The sequence below is a fragment of the Lynx rufus genome, unplaced genomic scaffold (genome assembly GCF_022079265.1).
Source record: "Lynx rufus isolate CCGP_SWC_20201006 ecotype Redwood Valley unplaced genomic scaffold, mLynRuf1.p SCAF_17, whole genome shotgun sequence".
Taxonomy (NCBI): Eukaryota; Metazoa; Chordata; class Mammalia; order Carnivora; family Felidae; genus Lynx; species Lynx rufus.
In genome coordinates, this window is record NW_025814831.1 from 5,286,456 (window position 1) to 5,309,567 (window position 23,112).

The window sequence follows — 23,112 nt, forward strand, 5'->3', positions numbered from 1 at the left end:
ATCAACCGTAGTCGAAGACATAATACACTTGGTCCTTTTGTATGTATTCTAATGTATATTAATACTTTTCCCTATATTAATGTTTATTTATTTTTGAAAGCGACAGTGTGAGCAGGGTAGGGACAGAGAGAGAGAGAAAGAGAGGGAGACACAGAATCCAAAGCAGGCTCCAGGCTCTGAGCTGTCAGCACAGAGCCTGATGCAGGGCTCGAACCCATGAACTATGAGATCATGACCTGAGTTGAAGTTGGACACTTAACTGACTGAGCCACCCAGGTGCCCCTCCCTTGCTATATATCTACCAAAGAACAATACTTCAACCTCTTCACCTTTATCCATTTATTCATTTGTTTATTCTACCATTAATAACTTTATTAATTATTAAAATTCATGAACACAAAGACTGACAACAAATCCTTATATATTCCTGACATCTGTATATAGGATCCTTATACGCGTGAGAAACAGACTAGATTACTTTTCTATCAGATCTGAGTTCCAAACACAGAGCAGTCATCAGATATGACTCATATGCCACCAGCTGTCATCGTTGATCTAAGGCTGGCCCTCTTTCTTTCCATTCTCATAAACATTTATTCATTATGCCATTAAGCAAAAAATGCACATGAATTAAAAATATAAGAATATATTCCTTCAACATTCCTAACATCTATCTCTACAGTATTAAAGAGACTAACTCTCATTAACTGACCTCAGTGTTTCATTTACGGATTAGGAAACAAAATGCTTCTTATCAATCTGATACTAACTTCATTAATTAATAAATAAATTCCTGGGGCACCTGAGTGTCTCAGTTGGTCAAGCATTTGACTTCCGCTCGGGTCATGATCTCACAGTTCATGGGTTCGAGCCCCGCCCGCGTCAGACTCTGCTGACAGCTCAGAGCCTAGAGCCTGCTTCAGATTCTGTGTCTCCCTCTCTCTCTGCCTCTACACCCCCCTTGTGCCTTTCTCTCTCAAAAATAAATAAACGTTAACATTAAGTAAGCAATTAATTGTTATATTTGCCTTCTTTGATTATATTTAATACTTATAAATAATATACTGAATAGCCTTAAGCAAACCAAGATAAAAGCTTTGAGTCTTATTCACATTGGTCTGTACGCTTCTACAACATAGACACAACCTAAGGGCTCGTGACCTTGGAAGAACATTACAATCAGCCTGAGTGTGTCCATTCTCAGGCGGGGGGGGGGGGGTACAGAGCAGAGCAGACGATAAAAAAAGAGACATTCTTCCACTGCTCTTTGCTCTACATCTCTCACTTAGGCATTTAGGAAATCATTGGAGTGTATTTATTTCATTGTCTTTTATAAAAATGAACTGCCTCAAACTTCCCACTGACCCAGAATATAAAAACTGTCTATGGGCACCTGGGTGGCTCAGTTAGTTGAGCGTCTGACTTCAGCTTGATCATGATCCTGTGGTGTGTGGGTTCGAGGCCCGCATCCGGCTCTGTGCTGACAGCTCAGAGCCTGGAGCCTGCTTCTGATTCTGTGTCTCCGTCTCTCTCTGCCCCTCCCCTGCTCATGCTCTGTCTCTCTCTCTCTCTCAAAAATAAATAAACATTAAAAAATTTAAAAAAACAACTGTCTATAATTTGTTCTGTCTATATCATCCTATCCAAAGAGGTGACAGTCATATACAATTCATTTCTGTTTAAACTTCAGTGCCTTCAAATTACATTAATGGTATTTCCTGTCTCCTCACATATTTTTAAAATTGGACAATGTTTCTACAATTCACTTTATTCTTTATATATTTCCTCATTGATATTTCATTGACCTAATTATAATAAAGAATGGAAATTCATGAAGAGAGAGACCACATCTCTTTTGTGTTGGACCTCAGAGTTCCAGACACGTATCATTTATCACCCGTGACTCATACACTGGCAGTTATCATCACTGATCCAGAGAAGACTACTTTCTCTTCATTCATTTCTACATTGTCTATTGATTAATTCATTAATTCACTAATTACCATTTAAAACTATATGATTCACAAAACTCCAAGATGGAACTCTTATGCACGATAGGCATAGAATCATGCACACATCAATATCCCTCTCATCAAGTGTCTTGTTTTTCATAAACACTTTAATCAATGTATTGCTTCATTTTAATCCTATAGTTGTCACTGAGACACAGTTGGCTTTCTTTGATGATATTTCGTACTTTGTATTAATACAATGATTACCCTTAAACAAAATACCAGAAACAAGATGATAACTCTGAGTATTACTCACATTGGTCTCCTGTCTCCCCAGTACAGAAATGCAACCCAAGGGCTGTTGATCAGGTGAGAATCCTTAAAGCAGGTCCAGTGGTCTGTCCTGAGGCATATAAAGCAGAGCATATGATAAAACGAGTCAAGACATTCTCTCCCTCTTGCTTTTAATCTCTTATTTAACCAGTTAGTGCTCAGTTATTAATTTGCTCTAAATATTTTTTCTCATAAGAAAATGAACAACTTTGATTTTACCACTGAGCCAGAAGCTGAACATTTGTCTATGACTTGTACTGTCCATGACATCCTTAGCCATACATGTAAGAAGAATCACGTACCACTTACTTCTAATTGAACTTCAGAGTATGTTAATAGTATTTCTTGTATAATCACAGATTTTTAAATTGGACAATGCTTCATCACTTTCATCTTTATTTATGTTTGTTTATTGATTATTTCATTGGTCCAATTATAAAAATTGAAAGGAAATGAATGAAGACCAAGACCAAAAACAAGATCCTTATATATTCCTGACATCTGTCCACACGGGATCTCTGCAAACAATGGGAATAAACTAGGTTTTCTCTTCTGTTGGACCTCAGAGTTCCAGACACGTATTCATCGTGAACGACTCATACGCCACCAGTGGTCATCATCGATCCAATATTGTTCCTCTTTTCCTTCATTCAGTTCTAATTTTTTTATGGCGTAAACCATTAATTCACTAATAATTTTAAATTCTATAATTCACAAAAACTGAGAAAGAACGTATACCTCCCTGAGCTCTACTTTGATAATTCTCACATCAATATCTCTTTAACTGGTTATCCTCAGTCTTCTACGCATGGATTAATCATTATAACAGCTTGCATACCCCACATTTATCACTGAGATACAGTGCCTCCTTTCATTATATCTTAGAGTTTTCAATAATACAATGAATCACCTTAAAAGAAAAACAACACATATGCCGAGAAAATAATTTCAACTGTTACTCACATTAATCCCCATCCTCCCATTATATAGAGGCAACCATAGAGCTCCATAATCGTGGAAGACGTTAAATCAGCTCAAGTGTGTCCATTCTGAAAAGTACTGAGCAGAACAAGAGATAAAAAGGAAGGAGATACTATGTTCATCGGTCCTCGTATTCCATCTTGAATTTAGTCGATTACTAAGCAGTGAATTTTATTGTCTTATAAGCCAATGAACAATATTGATCTAGCTACTAATAAAGAATATGAACATGGGCTATGACTTATCAATAACTGTAGCGTCCTCCAATAACAACTCTTACACCATATATTCCCTTATAGACATCAGCATTTTAAATATACATGAATACCATTCCTTACCTAACCACATATTTTTATAATTGGACAAGATTTCACTGCTTTCATCTTTATTTATTTATGTGTTTGTTTATAGATTATTTCATTGATCCAATTATTAAAATTGAAACAACATGCACGAACATGAGAACCCAAAACAAGACCCTTGTATGTTCTTAATATCTATCTATTCCATCAACTCCAACAGGACAATGGGCCAGATTCCATTTCTGTTGGACCTCAGAGTTCCAGACACGTATTCATCGTAAACGACTCATACGCCACCAGTGGTCATCATCGATCCAGTAGTGTCCCTCTTTCCTTTCATTCAGTTCTATATTGTTTATCGGCTAATTCATTAATTCACTACTAATAACTTTAAAACCCTCATTCACAGGGGCGCCTGGGTGGCGCAGTCGGTTAAGTGTCCGACTTCAGCCAGGTCACGATCTCGCGGTCCGTGAGTTCGAGCCCCGCATCGGGCTCTGGGCTGACGGCTCAGAGCCTGGAGCCTGTTTCCGATTCTGTGTCTCCCTCTCTCTCTGACCCTCCCCAATTCATGCTCTGTCTCTCTCTGTCTCAAAAATAAACATTAAAAAAAATTTTTTTTAAATAAAAAATAAAAATAAAAATCAAATCAGGGCGCCTGGGTGGCGCAGTCGGTTAAGCGTCCGACTTCAGCCAGGTCACGATCTCGCGGTCCGTGAGTTCGAGCCCCGCATCGGGCTCTGGGCTGACGGCTCAGAGCCTGGAGCCTGTTTCCGATTCTGTGTCTCCCTCTCTCTCTGACCCTCCCCAATTCATGCTCTGTCTCTCTCTGTCTCAAAAATAAACATTAAAAAAAAATTTTTTTTAAATAAAAAATAAAAATCAAAATCAAATCAGGGCGCCTGGGTGGCGCAGTCGGTTAAGCGTCCGACTTCAGCCAGGTCACGATCTCGCGGTCCGCGAGTTCGAGCCCCGCGTCGGGCTCTGGGCTGATGGCTCAGAGCCTGGAGCCTGCTTCCGATTCTGTGTCTCCCTCTCCCTCTGCCCCTCCCCCGTTCATGCTCTGTCTCTCTCTGTCCCCAAAAAAATAAACGTTGAAAAAAAAAAAATTAAAACCCTCATTCACAAAAGCCCAAGAAAATCATGATATCCTTAATCTGTAAATAGAATCATCCTCACATCAATATGTATCTTTTTAAAATTAGGCTGTTAGTCATTCATGCATTAATCAATATAATGTTTTCATAAAATTCAGTATTTGTCACTGAGCTATAGTTGGCTTTCTGTGATTCTACTACATAGAACTTTCAAATAATGCACTGAATACACTGGGAAAAAATCACTGAAACTAAGACACGAAATCTGATATTACTCACATGGTTCTCTGTGCTTCTAACACAGAGATGCAACCACAGAGCTCACTGCCATGGAATATTGCTGAAATCAGCTCGCGGTGTGTCCATTTTGAGAAATGAAAAGCAGAGTTGGTGATAAAAAATAAAATAAAACAAAACATTTATTTACATTGGTGCTTGCTTTCCACATTTCATTTACTCAGTCATTCAGATATTTATGAATATTTCATAACATTGTTTTTTTTTTCTTTTAACAACAACAGCACCAAAAATCCTCAAACTTGAGATGGATCAAGAACAATAAAATGGACTCTAAATTGCTCATGTCTAAATGACCCTTGGCCAAAGAAGTGACACTCTCGATCCATTTAATTCTTAATGGGTGTCAGTGTTCACAATTTTTATTAATATTTCTTGCCTAAAAACAGGTCTTCAAAGTTGGACAATGCCTCACGTTTTTGTATTTATCTGCTGTTTCTTTATCTTCAATGGTTCTATTACTGATCTATTTCTAATAATACATCTAAATCTATGAACCCAGTAAAAACATTCTTTGTACTATCCAAGAATCTGTCCTTAGGATCAAATAAACAGAGAGAAAGACTACATATTGACCTGGACCTCATTCAGCGTCCCTAACTCATCTGCCACCAATCATTATCACAGGTACATAAAAGACCCACTTTTTCTTCATTCATTTCAACATTTATACCAGTTACATCATTAACTCATCGATTATAGTAAAATACATCATTAACAAAAACTGAAGAATCAGCAGGTTGAATTCCCTAACTTCTATCTATAGAATAAATGCCAACATAGATTATCTCTCTCTCATCAGTCAATCTCCATGTTACGTATTATCACTTAATCGGTATGTTTCCTATCTGTGTTTACCATTGGGCAACACCTTACTTTTTGATGGTATTTATGAATTTTTAATAACACTGTGAATACCCTAAGGGAAATGACCCAAACCAAGACAAAATCTCTTGCTACTCACCTTGACTTACCCTCCTAAGACCCAGGCCACACAACAATCTTTCTTCATCAGGGCAGAAGCTGAAATCAGCTAGAGCATCCGTTCTGAAGAGTACTGAACAGAGAACATGATAAAAAATGAGACATTCTTCCACTGATCCTTGCTCTACAATCTTCATTTAGTCGGCCACTTGTGAAATCATTCTTGGAGCATATTTATTTCGTTATCTTTCATAAAAGCAAACCACTTCGAACTTCCCACTGACCTACCATGTAAACGTTGCCTATTGTTTGTCCTGTCTGTATCATCCTAGCCAAAAAGGTGACAGTCACATACTGTTTATTTCTCTTTGGACTTCAGCGTTTTCAAATTATACCAATAGTAATTCTTGCCTCCCCACGTATTTTTAAAATAGGGCAAGGTTACTACAACTTATGTTATTTTCTATATATTTCCTCATTGATATTTCATCGATCCCATAATAATAGTGAAAATTCATGAAGAGAAAGACCACATCCCTTGGACCTCAGAGTTCCAGACACGTATCCTTCATCATCCACGACTCATACGCTGGCAGTTATCATCACTGATCCAGAAAAGACCACTTTCTCTTCATTCATTTCTATATTGCTTATTGATCAAGTCATTAATTATCATTTTAAAACTGTTTGATTCACCAAAACTCCAAACAGTCTTTTCCCTATTATTGCCATAATAATGTATCTGGAACCATTCCCACATTATTATATCTGTCATATTTATTATCAGTTTTTCATAAATGCTTTAAATCAGTATAATACTTCATTTTAACCCCATATTTGTCACCAGAACACAGTTCATGCTCTTTGAGTATGTTTCATATTTTTTCATTGCTCCCGTGAATACCCTTAGACGCACCACCCAAACGAGACAAGAATTTTGATTCTACTCACACTGATCTTCCTACTCCTTCCAGAGCAATCCTAGAGCTCCTGATCAGGGAAGGATCCTTACATCAGGTGCAGCATGTCTGTTTCTGAGGAGTTCAAGGCAGAGCAAATCATAAGAAAGGTTGAGACATTATTTCCATTGGTCTTGGCCTTTCCCTCACACGTAGTCAGACATTTGGGCAATCATTAATTTGGTGTATATATATTTTTTCCTTTAAGAAAACAAACCCACTGACCCAGACTATGAGCATTGTCTGTAACGCCTCCTGTCTGCATCACCCTTAGCTCTACAGGTAACAGTCTTGTACAACTTGCTTCTAATCGAACTTCAGGGTTTTCAGAGTCTGATGATAGTATTTCTTGCCTAACCACATATTTTTATTTTTAATCACACATTTTTATAATTAGACAATGCTTCACTTCATTCATCATTTTTATTTAGATATTTCTAGAATATTTATAGAATCTATGTATCGAATTATAGCAATACATATAAACGCACAAACACCAAGACCAAAAACAAGATCTTAGTATATTCCTGACACCTGTCTATTGGATGCCTTCAAATAACGGGGATGTACTAGATTAATTTTCTCTTGGACCTCAGAGTTCCACGTATTCATCGTATACGACTCATACGCCACCAGTGGTCATCATCGATCCAATATTGTCCCTCTTCTCTTTGTGATACTCTCTTTGTATTTTGATTAAATCATTGGTTTGCTAATAACTTAAAATCCTATTATTCACAAAAACTGAAATGAGCCTTTGTGTCCTTAAACTGAACACAGACTTAGTCTCACTTTTCTTTCATCATCAGTTTTCCATACATGCATTAATCAATATATTGTTTTCTAAAATTCAGTATTTATCACAGAGCCACAATTGGCCTTCTGTGATTCTATATGGAATTTTCAAATAATACACTGAACGTGCTGAAAAAGAAATCACTGAAACAAAGACAAGAAATTTGCCCATTACTCACATCCATCTCTGTGCTTCTGACACACAGATGCTGTCACCAAGCTCACCAACCAGGGAGGAATGCCTGATTAGCTTGAATGTGTCCATTCTGAGAAGTACAAACCACAGTGATGACAGAAAAAAAATGACGAAATTTTTATTCCCACTGATTCTTGCTTTCCACATTGAAATTACTCATTTAGGAATTTATAAATCTTTCATAATGTAGATTTTTTTCTCTTAACAAAAAGGAAACCTTCAAACTTGACACTGATCCAGAATAATAAAACTGACTCTTAATTATTCATATCTATATAATCCTTGGCAAAAGAAGAGACACCCTGGAAACATCTATTTCATAATGGGCATCAGTGTTTGCAAATTTTGTTAGTATTTCTTGCTTCACCATGTTACGTTCCTAATGAGACAATAATTTGCCTTTTCTTCTTACTCTATTATTTATATTTCCTTTAGTGGTTCTATCATTGGTCCATTCATAACAACACATCTAAACGTATTCATCCAAAATAAGAACATGATCTTTATACTTCCTAACATCTACCCATACGACCAAGTAAATAGAGAAAACAGAATATTTATTGTATTGAACCTCAGGGTTCCAGACACCTACTATCCAACGTCCATGACCCGTCATCACCACTGGTTCCCTTAGAGGCCACTTTTAGTTTATTCATTTTTATATCTGTATCAATTAAGTCATACCTCCACTGGGAATAATAAAATACACCCACGATTAATAAAAACCAAAGAACATGATACTTGAACATCCCTAACTTCTCCCGATAGAATTATTGCCAAAATAGATACCTCTTTCATTAATAAGTAGCAATGTTACATGTTATCGATTAATCAACGTAATGTCTCAAATCATATTTATCATTGAGCCATGGTTAATTTTTCACTGTATTTATTATGTTTGAGTAACACCACGAAAGCCCTTAAACACATGACCCACACCAAGAAAAGAACTTTGACTATTACTCGCCTTGGGCTCTCTCCTAGAGAAGGGAAACATGGTGACCTTGATCACAAGAGAGGCTGAAATCACCTTGAGCTTCTATTCTGAAAAGTACCGAACAGAAGTGATAAAAAAAAAATTGAGACTTTCTCTCAATTGATCCATATATTTGTTTATTGCTTCTTTCATGGTTCAATTATAATAAGAAGTGAAAATGAATGAAGAGAAAGACCACATTGTTCTTGTATTGGACCACACGTATTACTCGTCACCTGGGACTCAGATACCGGCAGTTACCATCATTGATCCAGAAAAGACCACTTTCTCTTCATTTATTTCTATCCTGTTTATTAATTTATTAATTCTCTAATTATAATTTTTAACCTCTATTATTGACAAACGCCGAAAAGGCTTTGATATCCCTAATATGCTTCTAGAGCCATTTTCACATCATTACATCTCAGTCACGTATCAGTTTTTCATACATGCATTAATCTAGATCATATTTCCCATAAATCTCTTATTTATCAGTAAGGATCAAGATGGCCTTCTCTGATTATATTTCAACGATTTCATGACTAGAATAAATACCCTTAGACAAACAACCCAAATCAACACAGAGAAATTTGTTTACGCTTACACTGGTCTCCAGTCTCTTAAAACAGGTGATGCAACCCTGCAGTTCGAGATCAAGGAAGAATCTTTAAATCAGGTTCCGTGTGTCTCTTCTAAGGACTACAAAGCAAAGCAGGTGATAAAATGGTTGAGACATTCTCTCCATGGAGCTCTGCTTCAACATTCACATAGTTATTTAGGCAATCATCAATTTAGTGTATATATTTAGTCTGCTAAGAAAACAAACAACTTGGATCTTACCACTAGGACAGAATACGAACACTGTCTATATAACTTACACTGTCTACATCATCCTTACCCTAAGAGGCAACAGTCAAATGCCATTTATTTCTAATGAAACTTCAAGGTTTCCATAAAATATTAATAGTATTCCTTGCCTCACCACATATTTTTATAATTGGACAATGCTTCACGCTATTCATTTGTTTATTTATGTATTTATTGATTCTCACATTTATCCAATTATAATAATAAAACAAAAATACGTGAATACCAAGACCAAAAATAAACCCTTTATTTATTCCTGAAATCTGTCCATAGGATGCCTTCAAACAATAGAAATGGCCTACACCAATTTTCTGTTGGACCTCAGAGTTCCAGACACGTATTCATCGCGAACGACTCGTACGCCACCAGTGGTCATCATTGATCCAGTATCGTCCCTTTTTTCCTACATAGATTCGGATTTGTTTATTGATCAAATAATTCACTAACTCACTAATTAGTGAATTCATGAATTCACCAATAATTTTTAGGCAGTACAATTTTAAAAAAGAGACTTGAAGTCTCAAATCTAAATATAGAATTAATCTCACCTCGATACAGCTCTCTCATTAATATCCTCAGCTTTTCCTATGTGCACTAATCAATGTGTTTCGGACATCCCATATTTAACACTGAGATACAGCTGCCTTCCTTAATTATGTTTTACACTTTTTAATAATACAGTGAATAACCCTGAACCCACTTTAGCTGAGAAAAAAACTTCAACTATTACTTACATTACTCTCCATCCTCCCTATTACACAGAGGCGAACGTATGCCCACGGAGCATCACCCCTAGGGAGTTCATTCTGAGGCGTGCAGAACAGAGCAGATGATAAGGAAAACTGGAACATAATCTGGATTGATCCTTGCTTTCTATATTTCATTTACCCAGTATTTAAGTATTTATTATTTTTTCTTTCTATATATTTTCATCTTACAAAAACTCAATCTTTGGTCTGAGGAAGAAGTAAAGCAACTGTCACTTAGGCATGTCTATATAACCGTGCTCAAAGAGATGACCTTTTTATCTATTTATTTAATGGGCATCAGTGTTTTCAACTTTTAGTAATAATATCATCTGCCTCGCCACATGGATTTGTCTTTGGACAATTCTTCACCCTACTCTTCCTTATATGTTTATTTATATCTGCTTGATGGTTTCTATCATTGATCCATTACTAATAACAAATCTGTAGCTATGAAAAATTACAGGAATATGATTTTACTCCTGACATCTCTCTGTGGAGAACAATTTCAACAGAAGGAACAGACCAAATCATTATGTTCTGTGTTGGACCTCAGAGTTTCAGACATATAGTTTCATTGTCCATGACTCCTACGCCACTGGCCATCATTGGTCCACGACTGAGTCGCTTCTTACTTCATTTCTACTTTTTATAAATTAAATAATTACTTCATTGATAATTGTAAAAATAATACATGGTTCACAAAAAGCCAAAAATAAGATCCTTGAATATCCCTAACATCAGTTTACAGAATCATTATCCAAATGGACTGTTAACTCTTGTCTCAATCAACCTCCATCCTGTACATTTTTTATTGATTAACACGGTGTTTCCTACCACATTTATCATGAGGCCATGGATAATTTTTTATTAATTTTGTACTCTTCCATGATACCCTGATTACCCTTAAACAAATGTCCCATTCCAAGATAGCCACTTTGACCATGTTGGCCTTCACCTCTTTCCATACTCAAAGGAAGCATGACAACCTTGATCACAGCAGAAGCTGAAATCAGTTCAAGCATCTGTTCTGAAGAGTGACAAGCAGACAAGATGACAAAAATATCGAGATATTCTCTCCATTGATTCATATATCCCCAACTCCTTGCTCGTACCATTTCGGCATTGAGGACACTGTTGTGATTTTTCCCTTAATAAATCAACTGTTGAAGCCATAACTGACTCAGTAACTATTCCTTTCCATTATCCACATCCTTCTTACTCAGACATAGACACATGAATCTTTTATTTTCCATTCTGACTTACATTAACATTTTACCTATTATATATTTTGGCAATGGACAATGCTTCGCCCTCTTCATATTTATTCGTTTATATGTTATTAATCCTATTTATTTTTTATAATGGTACATTTAAACGTTCATGTACACAAAGGCCAAGAACATGAACTCACTTATGCCTGACATCTCTCTAAAGGATCACTGCAAATGAGGCGGGGGGCGGGGGAGGGAAGGACTGGATTTCTTCTGTACTGGACCTCAGAGTTCCAGACCTGTAGGGTTCATCATCAAAGACTCATATGTCAACACCTGCTGTCATTTATCCAGGTATGTCCCTGATTATCTTCAATCATGTACATAGTTTATTGATTATTTCATCAGTTCACTAATAATAATCAAACAATACGTAGGGAGGGGTCGCAAAAACTCGATATAGGTCCCTTGAATATCTCAAATATTGTCTACAGAATTCTCACTGACAATGTATACCGTTCATTAATTGACCTCAATGTTTCCTACATAGATTAATTAACATAATGCTTCATAGTAACCTCATTCTAATTATTTGCCAATGCCGGCAATCATAAATTATTTTTCATAACTTTTTAATAAGGCAGTGAAAGCCTTTTTGAAAAACCGCAAGACCAAGAAAAGAATTTTGACTATTACTCACGTTGTGATCCATGCTCTTAACACATAGAGGCAAACAGGGCTCATGACTATGGTGGAAAGTCTAATTCAGCCGAGTGCGACCATTCTAAGGGGTACAAGACAGAGCGGATGATAAAAAGATTGAGACCTTGTGTTCATTCATCCCTGTGTTCCAACTTTCAGTCAGTCATTTAGGTAGGTAGCGGTTTGGGACAACATATATTTCATTTTCTATTAAGTAAACAAACCATATCGATCTTGCCCATGCCAAAGAAAATAAACACTATCACTTAACGCTTGCCATCAGCTTTAGCCAAAGAGGTAACACCCTCATAGCGTCTCTTTCCTAATGGATACCAGTTTTTGCAATATAATGAATTACTACTATATTATAGTAATTTTTGCCTCGCCACATATTTTCATAACTGGACAAGGCTTCATATTCTTCATTTAAATCTGTTTACACATTTGTGTATTAATCATTTCATTGATCCAATGATGAAAATTCATGGACATAATGACCAAAACCACGATCTTTATATATTCCTGATCTTTGCCTCTAGACAGCATCAAATGGGGACAATGAACTAGATTTCATCTGTTTTGGACCTCAGAGTTCCAGACACGTATTCATCGTATACGACTCATACGCCACCAGTGGTCATCATCGATCCAATATTGTCCCTGTTTGTCACCATTTGTTTCTACATTATTCATTGATAAATTCATAATTCAGTAATCACAATTTTAAAAATACTTATTCGCAGAAACCCACAAAGAGCCTAGAAATCCCTAGGATCTATTTAGAATCATTCTCATGTCAATATCACTTTCATTAATTATCCTCAATTTTTATTATATTCAGTAATCAATATAATGCTTCATACTAATCCCATTTCTCTCAGTGGGCTATTTGGATTTCATCAGTTATACTCTGCAGTTTTCAATAATGCACTGAACACCCTGAAACAAAGACTGAAACTTTGACTATTACTCACATGGTCTCCATGTTCCTAACACATGAATGCAACCCGAGATCACGTGATCGTGGAAGAATCCTTAAATCTCGACGGGTCCCATTCTAAGGAGTGCAAAGTAGAGCAGAAAACAAAAAATTTCAGGTCCTATCTCCATTGATTCTTCTCTAACGCATTTCATTTATTCATTTGGACGCTCATTAATTTTTCATAATGAGGTATTTGTTTTAGCTAAAGAAAAGCTTCAACTTGACACTGACCAAGAACAATACAAATGCCTCTTATTTGTCAGTGCCTATATAATTCTTAAGTAAAAAAGGCAAAAATGCTTATTCTTTTTATTGCTTAACGAGCAGGAATGTTTTCAGTTTTATTAGCAAGACTTCCGTGTCACCACATATATTCCTAGCTGGACAGTGTTTCACCTTATTTATCTATATTTTACATTTTTACTGGTTTGGTTGTTGGTTTATTTATAATAATCAATTTAAACATATGAATCTAAAATAAGAAGATGCGCTTGGTGGAACGACTGGGTGGCTCAGTCGGTTAAGCGTCCGACTTTGGCTCAGGTCATGATCTCACGGTTCATGGGGTCGAGCCCCATGTTGGGCTCTGTGCTGACAGCAGGCTCCAGCCTGCTTGGGATTCTCCCTCTCTCTCTGCCCCCATCCCCTGCACTCTCTCTCTCTCAAAATAAATAAAATAATCTTTAAAACAAAGAATATGAGCTTTGCATATTTCTACATTGACCCATGGGATCGTTTACAACAGAAAATAGGCTACATCTTATTTTATGTGGACTCAGAGTTACAGACAGGTAACACTCACATGTACAATTCCTACCCCACCAGTCATCACCACTGGTCTATGTTTGGACCTGTTTCTCTTCATTTGTCTCTACACTTGTAATGATTAAATTGCTAATACCTTGATAATAAAAATAAATACGCAATTCATAAAATCACAGAAAAAGACCCTTGCATAAACCTAACTAACTTCTATCTGTAGAATCATATAACACATAGATTATATCTTTCACTAATCAACCTCAGAGTTGCACAGTATCAATGAACGAACATTAATACTTCATATCACATTTGTCATTGGGCCATAGTTAATTTTTTGATGATATTTATTACTTTTTGATAATGCTGTGAATGCTCTTAAATCACCCACACCAAGGTAAGATCTTTGACAATTATTCACCTTGGTGTCTTTTCTAACACAAAGGTAACATAACAGTCTTAATCACCATGGATACTAAAATCAGCTCAATGAATTAACTCTGAAGATATGATTAAATATGAGACAAGCAGACAATGTGATAAAAGATTGAGTTATTGTCTCCATAGTTTCCACCATTCATTTACATAGTCATTTGAGCATGTATTAGTTTTTGGTAATATTTATTTCTTTTTCTCCTTAATAAAATAAACTTCAAACTAATACCTGACTGAGAGACATACTGATTATTATTATTACCTATCACTGTCTAAATCACCCTTAGTCAAATACATAATATACACAGTCTTTTTTTTATCCATTCCTTATACTAATATGTATTTTCCTTAGTATATATTTTATTTTGCTTATGAAAAAAAGGTTCATTGTTCCCATCTTTAGTCATTTATATATGTTTATTTATTCTTCCATTGACACTTTCATAATAATATTTTAAAGCTTCATGAACTCAAGACCAAGAACAAAATCCTTGTACATTCCTGACATCCATCTATAGGTTCCCTTCATAAAGGAGACTGGACCAGATTCCATTTGTGTTGGACCTCAGAGTTCCAGACACATCTCCATAATATATGACTCATATATATCACCCATTGTCACTGGTGGGTCCAGGACTGGCTTTCTTTCTCCATGACCACCTACATTCGTTCATAGTTTAATTCATTAATAAAGAAATATAAATAAATCACATGAAGAAACAAGAATAATATTCTTTAGTATCTCTAACATCCATCTACACAATCATTTCCACTGAGACCTAATTCCTCTCATTAACTCAGTTTAGTGTTTCACATATGTGCTAATCAACAGCGTTTCATATTAATCTGATATTTAACACTGGTATGTCTCACCTTCTTTGATTTTATTAAATAATTTTTTCAAGTATTTATTTAAATTCCACTTAGTTAACATTCAGTATAACTGAATGTAACATTCAGTTTCAGGTGTACAATATAGTGATTCAACACTTCCATACAAGACCCGGTGCTCATCACAGGTGCCCTCCTTAATCCCCATCCACTATTTCACCCAACCCCCGCCCACCTCTCCTCTGCTAACCATCAGTTTGTTCTCTACACTTAAGAGTCTGTTTCTTGGTATGCCTCTCTCTCTCTCTCTCTCTCTCTCTCTCTCTCTCTCACCCCCTCTTCATGTTTGTTTTGTTTCTTAAATTCCACATATGAGTGAGATCATATGGTAACTGTTTTTCTCGGACTGACATTTCGCTTAGCATAACACTCTCTAGCCCCATCAATGTCAATCCAAATGGTGAGATTTCATTCATTTTGTATGATTATATTTAATGCTTTTTAATAATACCGTGAAAATCTCTTTTAAAACAATAGTCTAGCCAAGAAGAACACAGAACGTTACTCACACTGGTCTCCATGCTCCCCAAAACATAGTGCACCCGACCATGGATGATCTTCTATCAGCTGGAACACATCCATTCTGTGGAATACAAAAGAGCAGAAGAACAACAACAACAAAAGGATGAAGACATCCTCTCCCTTGGTCCTTAATTCCACCTTTGTTTATTCAGCCATGGGGTCAATTAGTAAGTTGTGATCATATCTATCTTACGTTCTCTTAAGTGACCAAATAACATCAATATTGCTGCTGACAAAGAGTATGAACATGGACCGCTACTCATACTCAGAAAAAGGGGAAACATCCTGTACCATTTATTTTCATTTGCCATCAATGTTTGCAAAGTATATTCATTGTACTTCATATCTCACCACATATTTTTATAATCAGACCATGCTTTACTCCCATCACCTTTATTTATTTGTAATATGTTTATTGCTATTTTCACTGATCGGATTATATTTGTAGAATAAGAACGAATAAAAGCCAAGACCAAAAACAAGACCCTCGTATATTCTGACATCCGTATAGGCCCATTTCAACAACGTGGAACAGATCTGTTTTTGTTGGACCTCAGAGTTCCAGACACATAGCATTCATCACACATGACTCCTATGCCATCATCAGTCATCATCATTGGTCCAGGACTGGCTTCTTTTTTCTATCTGTTGATTGGTATGTTTACTGATTAACTACCTAATATAGAAATAAACACAAGTCACCAGAATAAAAATCACAAAATCCTTGAATAGCCTTAACATCTATTGATAAGATCATTTCCACTGAGAATGAACTCTTTCATTAACTGAACTCAGTGTTTTCCATATCGGTTAACATCATACTGGTTCACATTAGTGATAATGTGATATGGGTATGTTTGGGCTTCTTGATTACCTTAAACATTTTTTAATAATACAGTAATTTTAAAAAGCCAAAACATTCAATCTAAGAGAAGCACATTGACTACGACTCACATTGTCGTCCAGGCTCCTAAGACGCAGATGCAAAGCACACAGCTACTAAACCTGAAGACGCGTGAATGACCTTGAGTGCGTCCATTCTGAGGAGTACAGAGCAGAGAGGATGATAACACATTACGGCCTCCTCGTCATTGATCCTTGCTTCTGCATTTCACTTCTCAGTGACCTAGGCAATCCCTCATGAAGAGTCTCCTGTACATATTTCATTTTCTCTTAAGAAAATGAACAACTTAGGGCCGCCTGGGTGGCTCAGTCAGTTGAGCAACCAACTGTGGCTCAGGTCATGATCTCACGGTTCGTGAGTTCAAACCCCGTGATGACATCTCAGGGGGCTCCGTGATGACATCTCAGAGCCTGGTGCCTGCTTCGGATTCTGGGTCTCCCTCTCTCTCTGCATCAGGCTCCGTGATGACATCTCAGAGCCTGGAGCCTGCTTTGGATTCTGGGTCTCCCTCTCTCTCTGCCCCTCCCCCGCTCAAGTTCTGTCTCTCTCTGTCTCTGAAATAAACATTAAAAAAAAAAAGAAAGAAAATAAACAACTTAGACCTTGCCCCTGACCCAGAAAATGAACACTGACTATTATTTATTTTGTCTAGATGATCCTTAGCCAAAGACTTAACAGTCATGTAACCATTTATTCCTTGTCGGACTTCACTCTTTCCAAATTTATTAATACTATTTCTTGCCTCACCACATATTTTTATAATTAGAGCATGCTTTGCCGTATGGATCTTTGTCTATCTGTTGCTTATTTTCATTCCTCCAATTATAATAACGGAATGAAAATGCATGAACAAACACAGAGGCCAAAAACAAGATCTTTGCATAGTCCTGACTTCTGCCTGCAGCATTCTGTCAAACAAAGAGAATGCCCAGTTGGACCTCAGAGTTTCAGACACACATTATTCACCATCATCCATGACTCATACGCCACCAGCCGTCATCATCGGTCCAGGATTGGCGGGCTTTCTCTCTGTTCACTTCTAAATTGTTTCCTAAGTCATTCATTCACATACAGTGGATATTCTTAAGCAAACCACCCAAAGCCACACAAGAACTTTGACTATTACTCACATGGGTCTCCACGCTCCTAATGCATACATGCAACCACAGAGCTCGTGGCCATGGACGATGCTCACATCACCCCAAGTGCATCCATTCTGAGGAGTACAGAGCAGAGAAGTTGATGAAGAAACGTAAGCCCTTATCTACACTTACCCTTCCTTTCCACATTTCATTTACTCAATTTTTATGAGTATGTTAATTTTTCATTTATATATACATATATAATGTAATATATATATAATATACATATATAACATACATAGACATATATATATGTTTTTTTTCTACTAACAAAGGGAACAACCTTGAACTTGTAACTGATCCAGAATTTAAAAATTGATTTTTAACTACCTGTGTCTGCGTAATTCTTAGCCAAAGAAGTAATACCCTTGATCCATTCTTCCTTTTTTTTTTTCTTTCAATTTTTTATCTTGAAGAGAGAGAGCATGCTCACGAGCAAGGGAGAGGAGCAGGAGAGAGACAGAGAGAAAGAGAATCCAAGCAGGCTCCAGGCTCTGAGCTGTCAGCACAGAGCCTGACATGGGGCTCGAACTCACAAACTGCAAGATCATGACCTGAGCTGAAGTCGGACACTTAACCGACTGAGCCACCCAGGTGCCCCACAATCCATTTATTTCTTAATGGGCATCAACGTTTTTAATTTTTATTAATAATATGTCCTGCCTCACCACATACGTTCATAATTGGACAGTCCTTCATTCTCTCTCTATTTATATTTCTTAAATGGTTCTAACACTGATCCACTGATGATAATAAATTTAAATCTTTTTTTTTTAATTTTTTTTTCAACGTTTTTTATTTTTATTTTTGGGACAGAGAGAGACAGAGCATGAACGGGGGAGGGGCAGAGAGAGAGGGAGACACAGAATCGGAAACAGGCTCCGGGCTCTGAGCCATCAGCCCAGAGCCCGACGCGGGGCTCGAACCCACGGACCGCGAGATCGTGACCTGGCTGAAGTCGGACGCCTAACCGACTGCGCCACCCAGGCGCCCCTAAATTTAAATCTTTAAATCCAAAATAAGAACATGACCTTTATATATTTCTCACATCTGTCCATAAGATCATTTCCAAAAGAGGGATTGAACTAATTATGTTTTGTGTTGGATCTCAGAGTTTTAGATACTTATTTTTACCATCCATGAACTTGTATACCACCAGCCATCATCCCTGGTCCATGTTTGGGTTTCTTTTCTTTTTTTTTTTCTCTTAATTTGTGTCTATATTTGTTATCCATTGCATCATTAGTTGTCTGACAATAATAAAAAATTAGATGACTTACAAAACAACCTCAAGGGCAAGATGCTTGAATGTCCCTAGCATCTGCCTATACACCCATTTCCCACATGGACTATGTTTCTTCTGTTAATCAATCTCAATGTTGCACATTATCAATCAACATGTTTTATATCCTATTCGTTATTGGACAATAGTCAACTTTTTTACTAATGTAATAATTTTTAATAATACTGTACAAGCCCTTAAACAAATGACCTGAATAAAAACGAGATCTTGGCTGGTACTCACTTTAGTCTCTTCTCTGACACAGAGGCTAGGTGATAATCTTGATCGCGCGTAAACAGAAATCAGCTCCAGCCTCCCTTCTAAAGAGTACGAAGCAAAGAAGGTGCTAGAAAGATTGAGACATCCTATTGATCAGAATTTCCACCATTCATATACAAAGTCATTTAGGTATTTATTAACTTATAATAACATTTATTTACTTTTCTCTTAATATTAATCAAACATAAAACTTACACACGACTCAGTAACCTCTACTTATCACTGCAGATAATAAAATGCTGAGACAATATTCCCATTAATACATACTTTTCTGATTCGTTTTCTTAGTCACTTGGGTATTTATTAGTTTATAGTGTTACTTCCTTCTTTTTCTCTTGGTAAATGAACCACTTGAACTCACCACTAACTCAAAGCAAGAACACATACTATTACATATCATCATCTGTATTCTCTCTACCCAAAATGTAACCCCCTTGATCTCTTTATTAATAAAGTCCAGGGGCGCCTGGGTGGCGCAGTCGGCTAAGCGTCCGACTTCAGCCAGGTCACGATCTCGCGGTCCATGGGTTCGAGCCCCGCGTCGGGCTCTGGGCTGATGGCTCAGAGCCTGGAGCCTGTTTCCGATTCTGTGTCTCCCTCTCTCTCTGCCCCTCGCCCGTTCATGCTCTGTCTCTCTCTGTCCCAAAAATAAATAAACGTTGAAAAAAAAAATTAAAAAAAAAAAAAATAAAGTCCAGTGATTCCAAGCTATATTCATAGTAATTCTTGCCTCACCACGTATTTTCATAGTTGGATATGCCTCACTCTTTTCATCTTTATGCACTGACATATTTTTTCCTCTCATTTATTGATTAAAATAAAAGCAAAATGGCGGCACCTGGGTGGCTCAGTTGGTCGAGTGCCTGACTTAGGCTCAGGTCACGATCTCACCACTCGTGAGTTCAAGCCCCGCACCAGGCTCTGTGCTGACAGCTCAGAGCCTGGAGCCTGCTTGGGATTCTGTGACTCTGTCCCTCTCCGCCCCTCCCCTGCTCTCTCTCTCTCTCTCTCTCAAAAATAAATAAATATTTTTAAAAATTTAATTAAAAAAAAGAAATAAAAGCAAAATCCGCAAAGCACCAAAGACTAAGAACATGATCCTTGACTATTACTGTAATCTATATATAGGCTCACTCCCACAGGTATAAACGCTTCAATCCCTTTTTGCACGGGACCTCGGTACATCATAGATGTGTTGATCGTAAGGTATAGATCAGAATGCATTCCATTCGCATCATTGGTCCATGGTTTGCCTTTTTCGTGTAATTTGCATATTTATATATCTAGACCACTCCCATCAGAACTAAGACACTGACTACTACTTCCATCTCCTATGTGCTTCATCCTCATAACAAAAATAGTTTATGACTTTATCAGTTAAGGAGTGTTTAGGGAGACACTGAGATAGAAATTTAAAGAGTTATAAAAAGGAGTGACATGGATTTGATCTATTTTTAAAATCATCCCAAGTAGGGGAGGTGGGTGGGGGATGGGAGAAAGAGGCGATGGGGATTAAGGAGGGCACGCGTTGTGATGAGCCCAGGATGACGTATGGAGGTGCTGAATCACTATGCTGTACCCCTGAAGCTAATACTACGCTGTACGTTAACTAGCTGGAATTTAATGATTTTTTTTTTCAACGTTTTTATTTATTTTTGGGACAGAGAGAGACAGAGCATGAACGGGGGAGGGGCAGAGAGAGAGGGAGACACAGAATCGGAAACAGGCTCCAGGCTCCGAGCCATCAGCCCAGAGCCTGACGCGGGGCTCGAACTCACGGACCGCGAGATCGTGACCTGGCTGAAGTCGGATGCTTAACCGACTGCGCCACCCAGGCGCCCCAACTAGCTGGAATTTAAATAAAAACTTAAAAAATAAAATAAAATCATCCCAAGTAATACTAAATCAAAGTAATCATAAACTTTAGGGGCACCCGGGTGGCTCAGTTGGTTAACCATCTGATTCTTGATTTCAGATCAGGTTATGATCTCATGGTTCATGAGTTCGAGTCCTGCAGTGGGCTCTGTGCTGACAGCATGGAGCCTGCTTGGGATTCTCTCTTCCTCTCTCTCTCTGCCCCTCCCCCACTCATTCTCCCTCTCTCTCTCTCAAAATAAATAAGTAAACATTTTTTAAAAATTAATCATAAACGTTGGTTCCTCATCATTGGAGTCTACACAGAATGTGTAATCAGTTCAGGTGCATCCGTTTGCAGAGCATAAAGATGATGTTAAAAGAATGAGCTATTTTCTCCATTGAATCATGCTTTCTCCTTTCATTTGCTTGAAGTTTCAGATATTTATTAATTAATGTATCTATTACCTTGCTCCTTGTTTTTCATTATTATTATTATTATTATTATTATCATCATTATCATTATTACTTAGTTTCAAGTGTGGAATTGAGTGATTCAACACCTCCCTACAACACTGGGTGCTCATCGCAGGAGCACTTCTTAATCCCCATCACCTATTTTAGCCACCCCCCCACCACTACCTCCTCCCTGGTAACCACCAGTGTGTTCTCTGTAGTTAAGAGTCTGTTTCTTAGTTTTCCTCTCTTTTTTGTCTTAATAAAATAAACAGCCTGGTACTTACCACTGATCCAAAGCAAGGGCATTAACTATTACATACATCTGACTTAAAGCAGTGATTCTCAAACCGTTGTTTCTAAATGACGCATTATCAGTGTGCGAACATATTTGCAATGCAGATCCTTGGATCCCGCCCCCCCCCAACCTTGAATCCTGCCAAAGCAGAAATGCTGAGGGTGGGACTGGAGATCTATAGTTTAACCACTCTTGCAGGTGATTTTGGTGCTCACTCAAGTGAGTTGTAGTACGCCAACCCAGAGGGGTTAACCTTTAACCTACTGATTTCTTAATATACTGCAATGTTTCCCAATTGTATAAACAAAAATGTCAACCTTGCAACATTTTTCCAAATTAATCCAGCATTAATTACTCTCTTCATCTATTTACCTATCTACCTACCTATCTGTCATCCACTGGTTTTGTTCATTTATTCCCTTAGAATAATGCAATAAATTCCCAGGATTCCATCATTAGATTCTTCCAAATTACTGTCTAGCTATAGATTTATTCTCGCGGATGTAATATACCAAATCTCCTTTTGAAATGAACTTCAATAGTACAGAAGTGACTTAACCACAAGACACATTCAGAATGCATTCCATTCACATCATTGGCCCTTGCTTGGCTCTTTTTTTTTTTTCAATTTTTTATACAAATTCCAATTAGTTAACATATAGTGTAATATTAGTTTCAGGAGTAGAGTTTAGTGATTCATCACTTACATAGAACACCCAATGCTCATCCCATCAGGTGCCCTCCTTAATACCCATCACCCATTTAGCCTATCTCCCCACCCACGTCCCCTCCAGCCACCCTCAGTTTGTTCTCTAGAGTTAAGAGTATGTTTTATAGTTTGCCTCTTTGTTTTTGTCCCCCATGCTCATCTGTCTCATTTCTTAAATTCCACAAATGAATGAGATCATATGGTAATAGTTTTTCATTGATTGACCTATTTCACTTAGCATAGTACACTATAGATCCA

General features: G+C 37.3%; 13 non-coding genes and 4 pseudogenes across 13 annotated transcripts; all 17 read right to left on the bottom strand.

The window, feature by feature from the left end:
- Positions 1 to 485: 485 nt before the first annotated feature.
- LOC124512674 (small nucleolar RNA SNORD113/SNORD114 family) lies at positions 486 to 558 on the bottom strand. Its single transcript, XR_006962197.1, has one exon. It is a non-coding gene; the product is annotated as a small nucleolar RNA SNORD113/SNORD114 family (small nucleolar RNA).
- A 1,302-nt stretch (positions 559 to 1,860) lies between these two features.
- LOC124512672 (small nucleolar RNA SNORD113/SNORD114 family) lies at positions 1,861 to 1,935 on the bottom strand. The gene has a single exon (XR_006962195.1). It is a non-coding gene; the product is annotated as a small nucleolar RNA SNORD113/SNORD114 family (small nucleolar RNA).
- A 905-nt stretch (positions 1,936 to 2,840) lies between these two features.
- LOC124512648 (small nucleolar RNA SNORD113/SNORD114 family) lies at positions 2,841 to 2,912 on the bottom strand. The gene has a single exon (XR_006962172.1). It is a non-coding gene; the product is annotated as a small nucleolar RNA SNORD113/SNORD114 family (small nucleolar RNA).
- A 901-nt stretch (positions 2,913 to 3,813) lies between these two features.
- Positions 3,814 to 3,885, bottom strand: LOC124512649 (small nucleolar RNA SNORD113/SNORD114 family). The gene has a single exon (XR_006962173.1). It is a non-coding gene; the product is annotated as a small nucleolar RNA SNORD113/SNORD114 family (small nucleolar RNA).
- Positions 3,886 to 6,424: 2,539 nt separating this feature from the next.
- Positions 6,425 to 6,499, bottom strand: LOC124512667 (small nucleolar RNA SNORD113/SNORD114 family). The gene has a single exon (XR_006962190.1). It is a non-coding gene; the product is annotated as a small nucleolar RNA SNORD113/SNORD114 family (small nucleolar RNA).
- A 931-nt stretch (positions 6,500 to 7,430) lies between these two features.
- On the bottom strand, positions 7,431 to 7,498 carry LOC124512666 (uncharacterized; annotated as a pseudogene).
- Positions 7,499 to 8,401: 903 nt separating this feature from the next.
- LOC124512700 (uncharacterized) lies at positions 8,402 to 8,465 on the bottom strand (annotated as a pseudogene).
- A 558-nt stretch (positions 8,466 to 9,023) lies between these two features.
- Positions 9,024 to 9,086, bottom strand: LOC124512701 (uncharacterized; annotated as a pseudogene).
- Positions 9,087 to 9,993: 907 nt separating this feature from the next.
- On the bottom strand, positions 9,994 to 10,065 carry LOC124512658 (small nucleolar RNA SNORD113/SNORD114 family). Its single transcript, XR_006962182.1, has one exon. It is a non-coding gene; the product is annotated as a small nucleolar RNA SNORD113/SNORD114 family (small nucleolar RNA).
- A 905-nt stretch (positions 10,066 to 10,970) lies between these two features.
- Positions 10,971 to 11,041, bottom strand: LOC124512676 (uncharacterized; annotated as a pseudogene).
- Positions 11,042 to 11,917: 876 nt separating this feature from the next.
- On the bottom strand, positions 11,918 to 11,992 carry LOC124512681 (small nucleolar RNA SNORD113/SNORD114 family). The gene has a single exon (XR_006962203.1). It is a non-coding gene; the product is annotated as a small nucleolar RNA SNORD113/SNORD114 family (small nucleolar RNA).
- Positions 11,993 to 12,920: 928 nt separating this feature from the next.
- Positions 12,921 to 12,992, bottom strand: LOC124512756 (small nucleolar RNA SNORD113/SNORD114 family). The gene has a single exon (XR_006962261.1). It is a non-coding gene; the product is annotated as a small nucleolar RNA SNORD113/SNORD114 family (small nucleolar RNA).
- A 1,100-nt stretch (positions 12,993 to 14,092) lies between these two features.
- LOC124512694 (small nucleolar RNA SNORD113/SNORD114 family) lies at positions 14,093 to 14,165 on the bottom strand. Its single transcript, XR_006962215.1, has one exon. It is a non-coding gene; the product is annotated as a small nucleolar RNA SNORD113/SNORD114 family (small nucleolar RNA).
- Positions 14,166 to 15,075: 910 nt separating this feature from the next.
- On the bottom strand, positions 15,076 to 15,150 carry LOC124512692 (small nucleolar RNA SNORD113/SNORD114 family). Its single transcript, XR_006962213.1, has one exon. It is a non-coding gene; the product is annotated as a small nucleolar RNA SNORD113/SNORD114 family (small nucleolar RNA).
- A 1,326-nt stretch (positions 15,151 to 16,476) lies between these two features.
- On the bottom strand, positions 16,477 to 16,554 carry LOC124512668 (small nucleolar RNA SNORD113/SNORD114 family). The gene has a single exon (XR_006962191.1). It is a non-coding gene; the product is annotated as a small nucleolar RNA SNORD113/SNORD114 family (small nucleolar RNA).
- Positions 16,555 to 17,766: 1,212 nt separating this feature from the next.
- Positions 17,767 to 17,844, bottom strand: LOC124512663 (small nucleolar RNA SNORD113/SNORD114 family). The gene has a single exon (XR_006962187.1). It is a non-coding gene; the product is annotated as a small nucleolar RNA SNORD113/SNORD114 family (small nucleolar RNA).
- A 1,233-nt stretch (positions 17,845 to 19,077) lies between these two features.
- On the bottom strand, positions 19,078 to 19,152 carry LOC124512695 (small nucleolar RNA SNORD113/SNORD114 family). Its single transcript, XR_006962216.1, has one exon. It is a non-coding gene; the product is annotated as a small nucleolar RNA SNORD113/SNORD114 family (small nucleolar RNA).
- Positions 19,153 to 23,112: the final 3,960 nt, after the last annotated feature.